At 34.6% G+C, this 17175-nt stretch overlaps 1 long non-coding RNA gene across 7 annotated transcripts; it reads left to right on the forward strand.

Annotated features, from left to right (window-relative positions):
• Positions 1-8691: 8691 nt before the first annotated feature.
• LOC138914980 (uncharacterized) lies at positions 8692-9415 on the forward strand. Of its 7 annotated transcripts, none has more exons than XR_011420680.1 (4): positions 8718-8789; positions 8923-8983; positions 9052-9242; positions 9307-9415. It is a non-coding gene; the product is annotated as an uncharacterized lncRNA (long non-coding RNA). The 7 variants fall into 7 exon arrangements; XR_011420683.1 differs by having other exon boundaries at positions 8744-8789; positions 9056-9242; XR_011420678.1 differs by lacking the exon at positions 8923-8983 and having other exon boundaries at positions 8692-8789.
• The last annotated feature ends 7760 nt before the right edge of the window (positions 9416-17175 follow it).

Raw genomic sequence — 17175 nt, forward strand, 5'->3', positions numbered from 1 at the left:
ACAAACGGAACTGGACCGAGTAAGCATTACTTTATCTACAAGGGTATATAAGCTTCGGCTGGCCGAAGATAGCTTCCTTTCTGGTTTTTTTGCTAAGTCCGCTTTGTCTCAGTTGTCTAGATGGCATTATGCTAAATTTGAATCATTAAATCGTTAAAATAACTCATATCAGTTAAAATAACCCATATCAGTGCGAAAAACAATATTTTAAGGGCAGGATCAGGGTCAATCATATGCTAATATTAGGAAATATGTGCCCAGAAGTTGTTTTTACCATTCGGATCCTTTTAAGGCGTTTTAAAGGACTCTCACTGTGCCAAAATGCAAGGCACACAGCCGGACCCAAGGGTTTTAGAGTCCAGGGAAGCGAAAGGATCAAGAAAAAGGATAATGCCAACCCTTAGGTTTTATTAGCACAGATCGAAGTTTAGGATAGGAAGGATATTCAACCAACGGACTTTTTAAAGGCCCTGCAATGTGCCAACTACATTTTTTTCCAGCTTGTTTTCTATAGCAAACCGGGGAACTTTGAAATTAAATTACAAGAGAACCATGGCCGACCGCCAAGTTCTTTTTGCACGTAAATTCTTAAGAAATCGCGGTCCATCGAGGATTATTTTTTTGCGAATTTCGGGGGTGAGTCCGCTAATATATAGTATTACCTTAGGAAATAATATAGTTAATATACAAATACATGTATAAATACTTTTTATTAATTTTTACAGGGTAGGTTTAATTTTCAAACTTAAGCTACCTTAGGAGTATATTTAAATATTATACAAGGACATTTTATTTAATTTTATATATGAAAAAAAAATTTGGCTTAACGATTTTGTGCCATTTAAATTTGATTTGATCAGCGCGCGCTTCTGTTTGGAAAGAAAAGCGCACAAACCTTCCCCTTTGTGTTTTTTGGTTTGCTAAATTATTAAAATAGTTTATAATAATATAATTCTATATAATGTTATTATAATACGTATAATATAAAAATACATATTTGTAAATCCATATATTTAAAACACAATAAATAGTATTTATTAAATACACAAATATTCATCCTGTTCAATCGCAATATTTCTGAGACTCCTAAAAATCGTTTACGCGTCGCACGCTGAATACATTAAGGGGGGAGATACATATAGAAAACAAAAAAAATTAAATTTCTTTTTATTATTTAAATTGGTAGTATAACTCTTTAAGAATGTGTCATGAAAGTTTCACGAAGAAATTCGAACTATTTTTTAACTTAGTCCAGTGTGACGGCACCCATCTTCCTTGTGCAGTAGATATATTTCATTACTTTAAATGCGTTTTTCTCGAAACCATGTTTTTCTCAGCTGCAGATCGTGTATCTCAAAAAGTAATGCTTCGATCATCATGCTGCTTTTACGGAAATATTTGTAAAGAAATTGCCCACTGTCTGAACCTACTTTATGTAGAAATTTGTACGTTAAAGTATTTTTTGTAAAGCAAAAACAACAAGAAAAATAAGAAACAAATTTATTTTTGACTTTAAAAGAGTGCCCCAACCAGAGTTTTTGAGATATTCTATGTAATTTAGATTCAGAAAGTTTCTACATTATTTCTCAACAAAATAAATTTGGTTTCACAAAAATCGGATATACACAGCGACCGGTAGACGATCCGCAGCTGGCCTACTTTTTTTAAAAAAGGCGTGACAAAAAAATTCCTACGGCCGCCATTTTAAAAGATACAAAAAAAATTAAAATTGGTTTAAATTATATAAGAACTATGTATTCAACATGCCAAGTTGCAAGCTTCCAGCACAAACCCTTATTATTTAAAAAAATCATGAAAAACTTGACAAATTTGAAGTTCTATATGTACAGTGGCTCACAGCTTATTTTGTGCAGAGGTAAACTTAAAATTCAAACTCGTATAGCTAACAAACTAAACGATAATGTACCAAAATTTAAATGCAGTTATGTTAGGTACTATTCTGGCTCTTATTAACCCACTTTTTTATTTTTAGATTCCATAGAATAACACTTAAAATTAAAAAAAACTAAAATCATTGACTCTTTTAATGTCACAGCTTATTTCGTGCAAAACTTTAAAATTATTATTTGTAAATTATGGCCAAAAATGTTTTTTTTTTAAACATTGAAGCGCCTATTATTAACAATTTTTTTTTGAATTTTAGTTATGTCAAATACACTAAAAAAAAAAAGTTACATGCAAAAAAAATAAAATAATCAATTAAAATGTTTAAATGTATATTTTCGTATTAAAAATGTCGAAAAATGTATCCCAAATTTGCAGAATTTATTGAGTAAGGACCCAGTTCTCAACTATCCATGATCGAACGATCCTTACGAAGGAATTAAGTGGTACCAATACACTATGGGGCATTTGACCTGTTTTTTTGGCATAAATGTGTTCTTTACAAGTACTCAAATTTTTGAAACATTATTGGAAACGTATTAAGAATAGATCAAAATGAAATGTTACATACCGCAAATGTTAGGTTAACAGTCCAATGTTAAAATAACAGCTGTTAAAGTCAGGCGCAGCAAGCGAACACAACGTGTTCATACTTTGCTCGATTTTGCAGGGCATATATAAATTAATATCTTTTCAACGACAAGACGTAGAACCATAAAATTTGAAATGGATATTCATTAAAACTGTCTTTACTTTATGTTAATACTACTGTGATGCTTATTTCGTGAGTGTATTTGTAGCAATGGCTTCATATACCAAGTAGTCTCTCTTAAAGGTTTGGAAAAAGAAAGTTCAACTTTGAATAGAGATTAGAAGAAATGTTGAAATTTGTTGAGCCTGTGGGTTGAATCATTTTAAAGGGGGTCAATTCTCGATTCGGGACATCCAGTCTTAATGTGCACTTTTTGCGACTTTAAGAGAAATTCAGTTTTTACGGCACTGCCAAAAATGGTCAAATTAACACTTTATTTGTCTTCTTCTTGTTTTGTAAGATGAAATTGTAAATAAATTTAATGCAAAAGTCTTCGCCATAACATTATATTTGATTTAAAAACATTCCGCGTCGTATTTTCATGGGAAATATTTTTTTATACGGCATATCCAGTATTTGACATACAAAAATGTCGGATTTTACAGGAAAAAGTCAATATCTCTTCAAAGAAGAAAGTTTTCAAAAAAATGTTTTTTTGTTTGTTTTAACATGTTTTAATTTTTAATTTAATTTTATTTGTTTATATCCTAACGCTACAAGTAAAAACTTATATTTATTGCGCTAGTCACATCGGATTGAGTAACAAGAATAATTTAATTTAAAAGTAAAACTTAAAATCTAACAAAGTAGGGTTAATAATTTGATTATAAGTTTGCAACTAATTTTGATCTAGCATTAATTTTTTAATTTTCGATTTAAATTGAGACGCGCTTCTAATTGTTTTGATAGCATGTGGGAGATAGTTCCATAGGCGAATTGCATTTATAAAAAATTGTCTCTTCGAGCATAAGGTTTTATATCGAGGGATAATAAAATTTTGTGTTCTTTGCGATTGAGCTGGAAGAAGTTTCTGAAACAAGTAAGACGGTTCACGGGTGCACACAATCTTATGAATAAAAATTAATGTTTTAAGGTCAATCCACTGACTAAGGCTAAGGTCAAGAACATTATTGACTAGGTGGGAAGTGTGGTCAGTGCGACGAAGATTAAACACGTAACGGAAACCATAAAAACCATAGGTTTAAGAAAAAACCATAGGTTTAATTTAAAAATGTATTATAGTGTTTAATTTTTGCTCAAAAAGATGTATTTAAATATTATAAACATATTTCAAAAAACCAAACTCAAAAAAGTTGCTTTGTTTTGGAATTATTAATTTAAAAAAAAAAAACAGGTCAAATGCCCCATAGTGCAATAGGCCTAAAATGCATCCTGTACAATAGTATCTGAACCGGAACAGACTTAAAATCATTAAAAATGCATAGTAAATTTAACAAATAATAATAATTTTAAAGTTTTGCACGAAATAAGCTGTAACATTAAAAGAGTCAATGATTTTAGTTTTTTTTTAATTTTAAGTGTTATTCTATGGAATCTAAAAACAAGAGAGAAAGCTATAGTCGGGTTGGTGTCCCGATTATCTAATACCCGTCACTCAGCTAAAGGGAGTGCGAACGCTGTACTCGGGTTGGTGTCCCGACTATCTAATATTCGAAGTTCGTACTAGAGGTCTGCTTAAATACATTCGAAAGTTGAATATATTTGAATTAATTCGAATTATCATGAATGAATTGAGTGACATCCCACAGTCAAATGAAAGCGAGTGAATTTGAATGATACTGAGTTTGACAATTTTCGACATTCAATTCAGATGAATTATACTGAAATATTGCTTAATATAAAACGACAAGGTAGGCATGTCAATAACATTCGAGTCATTCGAGTTATTCGAGTTATTATTAGCAAAAATGAACAATCCTGTAAGTTTATTTGTTTCTTTCTGTTATTAATTTTATCAGTGTTTTAAAATAATGTGGTCTGTTAGGTCTTATCCACTGAAGAGCTTTTAGAAACAAAGCAGAAACTTCTCGATGGAGTGTATACCTTGAGTAAGAAGAGAGGAAGAAGCAAGGTGTGGGACTTGTTTTCAAATATTATAAACGGAAAAACAGAAGAAGTCCATGGCGTTGTCGCCTGCAACATTTGCAAAAGTGTTTTTAAGTTTGGAGCAAGCACATCCAACTTAGTAAAACATAAGTGTTACACACGAGTATCACAGACCACAGCTAACGTTTCCCAAGTCGATGTAAGCCAAGAAACCAAGCAGAAGGCTACTGCGCTAATGACGAAATGGACTATAGAGAACTGCCGCTCCTTTAAAATTGTTCAGGATTCTGGGTTGAAGGACTTCGCTAAATTTCTTATAGAAGTCGGTGCCACGTTTGGTGCCAACGTTGATGTTAACAAGCTGTTGCCTCATCCTACAACAATATCGCGAAACATTTCCAAGATGTTTCAATTGCATGTTGGCCCAATCAAGGAGGAAATTTTGAAATAAAAAATAATTTAACTTTAAAAAAAATGCAAAAATATTCGAGCGGAAATTAAGAACATATTGGAACAATTCGAATGCAACCTCGACCATGACAGTCCAGTTATTATGTCAGATCGTGGGTCCAACATGATTGCAGCATTTCGCGACAATCAAAAAGTTCATTGCGTGAACCACTTGATTAATAACAGTATAGAGAAGGCACTCAAAATCTTACCGGAAATGATATCTAGAGTATCAAGCTGTAGCAAGGTAGTTAGATATTTCAAGAAGTCTGGATCAAACGCCTCTTTTGGACTCTCCCTAAAAAAAGTTACTGTCCAACTAGGTGGAACACTGTATTTTACTTAGTAAGATCGGTAGAGGTTAATTGGGTTGGAATTTCAAAACACTTGAAGGAGAAATAAGAAGTTCACAGAATCGACAACTTGAATGTAAACAATTTGAGTGAAATTTCCAGCCTTTTGAAAGTGATTGAGGGCGTATCAAAAAAACTAGAGGCCAGCAAACGACCAACTTTGCACTTAGTCGTACCAAACATAAAAAAACTACAAAAAACATGCCTTCTTGACATAAATGATAGCAAAATTATTGAACTTTTTAAATCCGCTTTGAACAACCAACTTTTAGAAACAGTAGTTCCAAATTTAAGTAAATATCATAATCTAGCATTTCTTCTTTTTTCATTAACCAACAAACTACTACAATTTTCTACTACAGATAAAGACTCAAAAATTAACGACTGCAAAGACATAATGACAACTTAAATTTCTGGTAACATTTCAAAAGAATGTGAAGATACAATCTCTCCTATTGATGACGAATTTGCGGAAATGCAGATCAAGTGGAGAGTGAAATCAGAAGCTATTCAAACACAAACGTGATTTACTCGCCAGAGTTCAATTGCCTTGAATGGAGGAAGTCCCAAAAGCATATTTTTCCTCTTTTGTACAAAACAAGCTGCAAAATTTTGTGTATACCAGGTAGCAGTGCTGCATCCGAAAGAGTGTTTTCAGACGCACGAAACTTAATAACAGAAAAACGTTGTTTAATTGCCACTAACGCGGACAGCATTAACAAAATTATGTTTTTACACGCCAATATAAATAAATCTTTAACAATTAAAAAAAATGTTTTTTTTTTGTATTTTTGTAACTTTAATATTATCAATTTATGATTTTGTTATATTTAGATGCATTACAAGCCCTGTCCTTTGATATTTTTATACCCGTTACTCGTAGAGTAAAAGGGTATACTAGATTCGTGCAAAAGTATGTAACAGCTAGAAGGAAGCGTTTCCGACCCCATAAAGTATATATATTCTTGATCAGGGTCACTAGCCGAGTCGATCTAGCCATGTCCGTCTGTCCGTCTGTCTGTCTGTCTGTCTGTCTGTCTGTCTGTCTGTCTGTCTGTCTGTCTGTCCGTCTGTATGAACGCTGAGATCTCAGAAACTACAAAAGCTAGAAGGTTGAGATTTCCCACACATATTCTTTGGCTTCCTACGCAGCGCAAGTTTATTTTAGCCGAGCGCCACGCCCCCTCTAACGCCCACAATCGCCCACTAACGATTTTAAATGGGTCCTTTAAAGATTTCCGAGAAGTATAAATGCAATTTTGTTGTGTATATTTATACCTATCGAAATGTAGAAGACATTTTTCAAATCGGACCATTCATTAAAAAGTTATACGCAATCAAAAATTATATATCTATCTCCCTCGCACTCCCTTTAGCTGAGTTACGATTATTAGTCGGGACATCAACCCGACACAGCGTTCGCACTCCCTTTAGCTGAGTGACGGGTATTAGATAGTCGGGACAACAACCCGACTATAGCGTTCTCTCTTGTTTATTATAGAATTAACTCGAATGAACTCAGTCAAAACTGTCATTTTGTTTTATTCCCATTCGGGCGATATAGCTTGAATATTGTGAGACTGAGTCTACACTCATAAAAATTAATTTCTAAATTTTGGAAATCTCGCCATTGAATCGGCCTACCTTTGAAAATAGAAAAAAAATTTCTTGTTATTAGAAAATTGGCCTTTGAATACAGAAAACCTTTCTTGATGGAAAAAATTCAAGAAAGAATTTTTCTTAAAAATAGAAAAATGAAAATCTCATATGTTTGTTTTGCCGTCGCAGCCAAAACATTCTTGTACGTATTTAAGGACAAAATCACCTTTGAATATATGAATGAAATGACCCTAGAATATAGGAAAGTAGCCATTGACTTTCTTCGGCTGCCGAATGATAACGACAAGAAAAACGAAGTGGGACGAAGGGCCTACTCGGCCCGACTACTACCCGGCTACCGACTTCTCTGATCCCCCGAGCGTCAGTTGTGAAAAAAATTCGTGAGTGATGGACGTGATTTTCAAGCGGATAAGAGGTGAAGCCTTTTTCCGAATATTCAAAGGTATGTAAATATATAATTTTTTGTATAGCGCGCGTACAATTGTATGTATGTAATTAAAGGATAAATTCAAAATCTCTTTACCAAGCTTATATCAATTAAGTTGAATTGTTTTTTAGCTAAGAGCTACGTACATACATACATTTGTACATAAATTTCTGGGTGTACAGTTCTATAATAACTTTATCTTATTACTCGCATTTTATTTATTTTTCAGAGTGAAAATACCTGCAGTTGCATCAGCCAAATAATTTGTTTGTCGAAGCTGTAATTTTGTTTTAAAACCTTCTAAGGTAAGAAAAATATGTTGTATTTGTTTGACATACTTATGTATGCATGTAAATATCTATGCATGTACGCGGCTCACCCGATCTGAAACCCGATTTTCAACCCTTTCATATTCTGCTCCTCTCTCTCGCTCGCTTGACCTACGTGTCGCGACGTATCTCTCTTTACCTTCTTAAAACTGACACGATCTGCCCTGCCCAGCGGGAATGTGAGAAGTTGGTTTTTGTGTTCTTGAAATCCTGTTCCTTTTTGCAGGCGGCGGTGTAGGGATAGATAATTTCTGAGCGCTAAATGAGGGTGGGTTTCTGAGTAGCATCAATATCAGGCCATTTATGCGCTGTGTGATTTCTGTGGCACTACGATTATATTTTTTAACAAAAAAATCACCAACTTATAATATTCAAAAATCCTATGATTTTCACCAAAACCAAAAGACTTGTTTCTCACATTTAGTTTTAATTTTTAGTAATTTTAAAAGTCGTAGAAAAAATATTAATAATTGTTAATCAAAAAAAATAAACTATATAACATTATTATCATAATGTCTATAATGATAATATTAATTTATTTTACTCAACATTTTTCAAATAATAATAAGGATGAATGTGGGATTCAACCAAATTATAGAGAAAAGCCACGGTAAGACGATTAAAATATTTGATCACAATTATCAAGGAATTACATTAAATTACAAAGAAAACCATTGTTGTTTTTTACATTTTTAAACATTTTTTGTGAAATAAAAAAATTTGATCGTCAGATCGTGGCCTAAGCCATTTTTAAGTGTTGTTAAAAAATAAAAATTCGTGTTGGTAGTATTAATAACACGAAAAATGCCTAATATACCTATAATATACGTAACCTTTAATGATTACGGTCCCTGAAAAGTATTGTTTAAATATTTATTCGGCGCCAAAGTGTGACCCAACTTTACAACGAAATTTACACCACAGTTATCTGCATTTTGTATGGTATTATCAAGAATATAATGCAGGGTCACATCATTTTTAAATTTGTTGGAAAAAGTGAAAAAAAAGTGAAAATAGTTAATTTTAATCTAAAAAACAATAAAAAGGTGAGTGATAAAATGAATTTTGTCTTTTTATAACCTTTATTTCAGCGTTACAAAGGTTAGTATCACAGATATTTTCGCCATTTATAAATATACGCCTCCGGATGCTATCTTCAACACAAATTCTGCATTTCAGTGACACTTGAAATGTTTTTAATCTTTACCAGTGGTAAATGGTGTGAGGTGTTCATTAAATGGTTGTATAAATAGTACTTCAGTACTAACTTAGTTGTTTAACTTAATCAAAATATTACATTTATTTCAGCCAGGCCGACTGAGACTTCTTGGGACCAGAAGTGTTGCGCCTGCGTTTGTCACATTTTATTTTTTCTTCTCATAGTTTTTGATATAGATACCCGACATAAAACAACTGAACAGAGGGTAAATGATCGGCCATGGCAAACCAGGCATAATTTCTGGAGAGATCCTTTAATTTTGTGCGGAGACCTAATAATGGTAATTACTCTTATTATTATTCCTGGTCTTACATTCATATCTAAATTATGTTTGATATTTTCAGAAGACAGACAAGAAATGGATATCTAAGTACTGCATTCGGCCAAGCAAAACCCGGGAATGCTTCGATTGTAAATATTATTAATAAATACACAAACAAATATTACAAAAAACATGATTTTTATTGTGGAAAATCAGATACTGCAAAGCAGTGCAAAACCAAAACTGCGAGGGTCTGGAAAAACCAAAACTGGGAGGGTGTAGAAAAACAGATATTGCAAGTGGAGGAAAACCATAACTGGGTACGTGTGGAAAATCTATAATGCGGGAAGTCGAAAAACCAGTGGATTTTGTCCTGCATTCTTCTGCCAGAGATCCAGATAGAAACCTCATTTCCCCCTTACTTTTTGTGTCACCCCCGTGTATTTTGAAACCAGAGATGGAAGAAATGTAAGGGGTGAATGAGGTTTAGTCCCTTCCGCTTCTATGGAGAAACCTCTTGAAAATATGTTATTTTCCAGAGGAATTTTCCCGGTGGGTCCCTTCGCGCAAAGGACTGTATGTAAATATATATGTATGTATGTACGTGTCTCTCCCGTGCCTCTCTCTCTCTGAAATTCGATTTTCAACCCTTCATTTTCTACCTGTCTTGCTCCTCTCTCTCGGTCGTCTGTCCAACGTGTTTGTATTTTGGCTATTATTAACATTACATTATTTCAAAAAAGTTGTTTATGTAAAAACAAATCATTGATATCCCAATAACTCTTTTTTTATAGATGAGGAAAGGCGAAGAAAATGGATCACCTTAGGTCATATGAAGTTCAACAGACCTTGGGTAATAATAATGTTTTCTTGAGTCAAAAATGTGTTATTTAAAAATGTTTAAATGTTAAGTGTAAAATGTTTTAAATGTAAATAAATATAATATGCAAAAGAAAAAACCAAGTTACATTTTATTTTTAGGGTTTCAGTGTTAATATTAAACTTCCTTTCAAGAAATATTATTTCTTAAATCAAGAAATAAAATTTCTTGAAAGGAAATTTAAACAAGAAAGAATTTTTCTTGTTTAAAAGAATTTTTCTTGTTTAAAAGGTGCCTTTCTAAAAAACCCTATGAATTTCATAGGGCGATTTGAATGCATTCATGCAGACCTCTAAATCGAACCTCAGCTAAAGGGAGTGCGAGGGAGATAGATACATAAATTTTGATTGCGTATAACCTTTTATGAATGGTCCGATTTGAAAAATGTCTTCCACATTTCGAAAGGTATAAATTAGAGCCCTGCACGAGTTCACTCGAACTGACAAACAAGTCATGTTAACAAAATAGAGTTTTAGAGTGCGAGTTCGCTTACTTAGAAACTTCGAACAAGCAAGTGGTAGGCCTTGCTCATAAAAACTCGAGCACTCGATTGAAACAAACGATCAAGTGAGTGCGAGTAATCCAAAATTCGAGTCAATTGAATTGTTAAGCAAAGAAGGTTTGATGTGGTCATACTATTTTAAATTTCATTGTATTTACATAACATTTGGTTTCCGAAAATACGAGTTCAAAAACATAATTTTATTAAATTTGATGCTTGAAGATGCAATTCCGGTCCTTTTTTCGGAAATAAGCTGTCGGGCCTGTGAGAATGCCCTTTCCGACGATGCACTGCTAGCTGGAACACATAAAATTTTGAGACTCACTTTATATAAAAGAGGATACTGTCCTTTGTTTTCTTCCCGCCATTGCAATACATTATAATCTTTTTTTTAGCGATACTTTTGTGGATTGGTAAAGCAAAATTTCATCTTCGATGAGATGTTCATCCGTGTCCTGTGAAAAATTTGGAATGAAACTTGAAAATATTGTATTGTTTTCAGATGTTTGCTCAGCCGTTTCAGGTTCATGTGCCTCATTAATTCTTTGCAAAAGTTTATTGTTGAGTCCTTTTGATTTATTATTAGTATTATAAAACCTTGAATAGGTATTTCAAAACTTACGACTTGAGCCATAGCCAAAGGGGATGAAAATATTATTTTAGGAAATCACAAGCACAACAAGTCAGTCGAAAGGAAAGAGCAGAACTAAAATTTATACTAAATTTTTTTCAAATTTTCGAATTTCCATATGACTTTTAAGTGTTCGAGTGCTCGATCTGAATTCAAGTCAATCGGGCCACTCGCACTCACTCGCACCCGTTTAGGCCCAACAGTGACTTGAAGCTAGTTGACTTGAAATTTCCTACACTCGGGTTGATTCGTTTGGAAATATTTTTGTAAGTCAGAGTGAGTGAACAATTCAAGTCAACTTAGAAGTGCTCACTTACAATTGAACTCGTGCAGGGCTCTAGTATAAATATACACAACAAAATTGCATTTATACTTCTCGGAAATCTTTAAAGATGTGGGCACAGGACACATTTTAAAATGGTTAGTGGGCGATTGTGGGCGTTAGAGGGGGCGTGGCGCTCGGCTAAAAGAAACTTGCGCTGCGTATGAAGCCCAAGAATATGTGTGAAAAATTTCAACCTTCTGGCTTTTGTAGTTTCCGAGATCTCAGCGTTCATACAGACAGACGGACAGACAGACGGACAGGCGGACAGACGGACATGGCTAGATCGACTCGGCTAGTAACCCTGATCAAGAATATATACTTTATGGGGTCGGAAACGCTTCCTTCTAGCTGTTACACACTTTTGCACGAATACAATATACCCTTTTACTCTACGAGTAACGGGTATAATAAAGAAGTGGGTCAATAAGGGCCAGAATACTACCTAACATAACAAGCATTTAAATTTTGGTAAATTATCGTATAGTTTGTTAGCTATACGAGTTTGAATTTTAAGTTTACCTCTGCACGAAATAAGCTGTGAGCCACTGTATATACCCCCTTGAGTAGTGTAGAACTTACGAACTAACGAAATTAAGCTATGTATTTGTAGCTTCTTTCCCACTAAAGTAGCGGGTTTTTCCGAAAGTGGTAGAACTAATGTTTATTAAATCGAGCTGTTTAACACCATATAAAATTTCCAGGACTTTAAACCAACGTTTTGGGACAGATTGACAAACTCACAAACTGACAAACAGAATTAAATTTTCATTTTTGGAAGAAGAAAATCTTATTTTGGCTATAACTTTTGAACGGAGCATCGGATTTTATCATTCGACAGGTATTTTCAATACGAACAAAACTAAAACATTGCGAGAGGGCTTACCTTCACCGCTCTCTCTCCCAAACCAATTGATTTTCTTTAAGTCTTGGTATGCAATCCTGTTAGTTCTTGCGATATCTTTCGATTAGTGTATCACTCATTATGACCGGACCATCACAGCAGATTTTCCATTCTGCGGCTATACATATATACATACATAGTAGTCGCTTTCGCACACTCTCCTGGTGCGCAGCGTAACTACATGGACTGCCGTCCATAGTGATATTTATTTTATAAATTCGGAAACGCTTCCTTCTTTTTTTTTTACTTTTACGTTTCGACACCGAGTACGGAAACCAACGAATTCCACACACCCTTTAACTGTACGAGTAACGAGTAAATGGTATAAAAATGATCCACAATCAAGCAAAACAGTGTATGAGTGGAGTAAGAGAAATATTGATTATAATGTCAATGTCGCCTACAGGGCATTTGTATGTGAGCGATATAAGCGAAACGTGGAAAAAGAGACCTCATATAAAAATAAAAAAAGGAATAAAATTATGCAAAGTCAACAGAAAAGCGGCCAGCGACAGGCAGGCGACCACGGTGCCCTGGTACGTGTTGATGCTCCAACCGATATATTTTCATATTCCCCACTCCCATTTTCCGTGCCCGGCCACGTACAATGTACACACATATGTGTATGTATTTATGTACGTTCTACAGGCAATGGGGGCAGCAGCTCCGGTGCGCAAAACAAATGTTTGGTAGTAAAAATGTCACACATGCCGTTTAGCATGTGGCGTCCTCTGCGGTGCAAAACGAATAACTGCACAGAGAAAAAAGTCATCTGAAAAGCATTTAGTCAACAATATTCATAACAGTTGCCAATACTTGTTCATCAGTAGGGTATTAGCCATTACTAGCGGAGTAAATTCTTCGGGCCCACGCAGCTGTTTAACTATAAAAACAAGAGAGAACGCTATAGTCGGGTTGGTGTCCCGACTATCTAATACCCGTCACTCAGCTAAAGGGAGTGCGAAAGCTGTACTCGGGTTGGTGTCCCGACTATCTAATATTCGAACCTCAGCTAAAGGGAGTGCGAGGGAGATAGATACATAAATTTTGATTGCGTATAACTTTTTAATGAATGGTCCGACTTCAAAAATGTCTTGTACATTACGATAGGTATAAATATACACAACAAAATTGCATTTATACTTCTCGGAAATCTTTAAAGATGTGGGCGCAGGACCCATTTTAAAATCGTTAGTGGGCGATTGTGGGCGTTAGAGGGGGCGTGGCGCTCGGCTAAAATAAACTTGCGCTGCGTAGGAAGCCAAAGAATATGTGTGGGAAATCTCAACCTTCTAGCTTTTGTAGTTTCTGAGATCTCAGCGTTCATACAGACGGACAGACGGACAGACGGACAGACAGACAGACAGACAGACAGACAGACAGACAGACAGACAGACAGACGGACAGACGGACATGGCTAGATCGACTCGGCTAGTGACCCTGATCAAGAATATATATACTTTATGGGGTCGGAAACGCTTCCTTCTAGCTGTTACATACTTTTGCACGAATACAATATACCCTTTTACTCTACGAGTAACGGGTATAAACAGATTTTTGGACTTGGTAGTTTTCTGTGCGTCTGGTAGAGTTGTATTAAATGTATGTAGGTGGGAGGTTGAGGTTGGGATGGTCTGTAAGTTGAGACACTCAATTTTCTCAAAACTTTTCCACTAAAAAAATTTTTTTTATTTTTTTTTTTGTAGTCCTTTTTAGTGACAAAACTTTTGGGGAAAACATTATAAGCCAGGCTCTAGCCAGATTTAAGCTGTGAGAGTCGTGTACCATTTTGCACCAAAAAAGTTTTTGTCTACTTTTTTCAAAATTCCATTTAAAATTAATAACGTCCTTAAATTAACTTGGTAAGAGATTTAAAACATTAGTATATTAACTGTTAACTAATTAAAAAAAGAATCAGCTTAATGTGACAGTCAGAACAAAAGTTATTAATTTTTTCCCGAAACATCCCATTTTGTGTAAGTTGAGACACCCGTTTTTCATACAAAAAGGCCTTAGGCCAACAGAGGTCGCTTTCTGCCTAGCACATTTCTTTGATATTAGGGGAAAAGTGAATGTTCAAAGAGCCTTTTGATTTTAATTGTTATTTGGTCGAAGTTCTTAAAAAATGGATGGGAAATAATTTAGGACGAACTAAAATTGATTAAATTAACATAAATAAATAGTTCCTTATAGTTTGAACAACCTAGTTAGAACAACCCGACTATAGGGTTGGTGTCCCGACTATCTAATACCCGTCACTCAGCTAAAAGAAGTGCGAACGCTGTACTGGATAGTGCGAGGGAGATAGAAATATAAATTTTGATTGCGTATAACTTTTTAATGAATGGTTCGATTTGAAAAATGTCTTCTACATTTCGATAGGTATAAATATACACAACATTTATACTTCTCGGAAATCTTTAAAGATGTGGGCGCAGGACCCATTTTAAAATCGTTAGTGGGCGATTGTGGGCGTTAGAGGGGGCGTGGCGATCGGCTAAAATAAACTTGCGCTGCGTAGGAAGCCAAAGAATATGTGTGGGAAATCTCAACCTTCTAGCTTTTGTAGTTTCTGAGATCTCAGCGTTCATACAGACAGACAGACGGACAGACGGACAGACGGACATGGCTAGATCGACTCGGCTAGTGCCCCTGATCAAGAATATATATACTTAATGGGGTCGGAAACGCTTCCTTCTAGCTGTTACATACTTTTGCACGAATCTAATATACCCTTTTACTCTACGAGTAACGGGTATAAAAACGGGACAGATCAGCCAAAAAAAAACCGGAAAAAAGAGGACAAAAAAAATTAATAAGGACAAAAAAGAGGACAAAAGCTAATTCTTCAATATTTTTGTGTTTTTGCTAACAGGTTAAGTTTTAAACTAATTTAAATTGACTTTTAAAGTCCGTGTTAATCGTCATTTGTTTATGGCTCAACCGATCGTTTTTAAACTTATCGGCGATAAGTCGATAAGTTATCGCACATTTTTCTGAATAACAAAAACCAGGCCCCTGAAAGGGGACTTTTTTTATTTTTTAACATTTAAAACTTTTTTTTTAAGAAAAGTAAAATTTTTTTTTAGCAAAAAACATAAATTAAAAAATTATAAAAATAATTAAGTAGGTTCAGATAGTGGACAATTTTATTACAAACATTTCTGTAAAAGCAGCATTATGATCAAGGCATTACTTTTTGAGATACACGATCTGCAGCTGACGAAAACGTGGTTTCGAGAAAAAAGGTATTTAAAGTAATGAAATATATTTACTGCATAAGGAGTTCCAAAATAGGTCGAAATTCTTCGTGAAACTTTCATGACACATTTTTAAAGAGTTATTCTACCAATTTAAGTAATAAAAAAAATGACATTTTTATTTTTTTTATATGTCGCTCCACCCTAAAAAAAAAATTGAAAAGGTTTTTGATATTTTGAAGATAAAAACCTAACCAAAACCAACGACTAGCAAAAATAACATTAAAAACCTTGTTTTTAAAAAAAGGACAGATTTCCGGACAGGGGATGATTCAAATTTTTTTCGGATAATGCCGTTAAAAAAAGGACAGATCTGTCCAAAAAAAGCACAAAATGGCAGCACTGAACCTGGGCGACTATGTGAGAAATGGTGACGGCCTAACAGTTGGACCAAGGAACCAATTTGTAATCACCAAAGATGTAATAGGGTCTTCCCACAGAGCTCCATCCATACGGATAATCCGTAAGGTTTTGCCGTTCCGAAAATTTCCCAGTTAGTCCGCCATCCAATTTTGACGGACTTTGACGGGCTCTTTTATGCGATAGTTAGGCGATGTTTTCTCGGTGCAACTCTAAATTTTTCCTCTTGACTGTGAAAATTGGAACAATGACTGCGAGAACAAATCAAATCGATGGCGGGAAAAAATTAAATAATGCTTCAGCTCATTGTTTTTTAGTTTTTTTTTTTAAATATGGGGCTGTCCATATATTACGTAATCACAATTTCGGCGATTTTTTATACCCCCCCCCCCCCCCCATGTAATCAATTCTTCATACAAAAAAAAAAAAAAATTTGCACTACACACAAAAAAATTTGCTTGGTAAAATTGACCAACAAAGATAGTTACGTAACTATTAAAATAGTTACGTGTATTTTGTTTTTGCTTTGGGTTTGTGTCTTTGCTAATTGTGTGTATTTTGTTGTTGTGAAATGACAATTTACTTAGTAGAATTGACAATTTTGCTGGTTGGGGCCTGTTTGACAATTATTACAGTTGATTTTACCAAGTTTTTTCTTTGTGTGTAGAGTAATCATTTGGTGGGCCCCCCCCCCCCCCCCTAGATGATTACGTAATATATGGACAGCCCCTATGTAGTTTGTTATGAGCGGAAAAGCGTTCGCAAGAAGGTTGCTATGTGTGGGCCAAAATGTAAGCTGTTGTGCGTACGAAAACATCAATGTTTGCAGCAAAGTGTTAGAATATGTTCTGCACTTCGTAAATATAACTAATATTAATTCCAAAGTTGCTATAAATTACCTAAAACAGCACAAATTTGGTTTTGTTTACAAATTTTTCATATTAATATTGGCTAGGAAGAGGCGTAGTAAGAGCGGAGTGTGGGGTACGGGAGGTTAGGCTCCCCCTGTGGAGCTGAGCAACTGCTCTTCAGTCAGTTGTTATTGGATATTAGATGGTGGATGGAGTTCTGTGGGAACACGAGTTTCACATT

The sequence above is a fragment of the Drosophila takahashii genome, chromosome 2L (assembly GCF_030179915.1).
Source record: "Drosophila takahashii strain IR98-3 E-12201 chromosome 2L, DtakHiC1v2, whole genome shotgun sequence".
Lineage (NCBI taxonomy): Eukaryota > Metazoa > Arthropoda > Insecta > Diptera > Drosophilidae > Drosophila > Drosophila takahashii.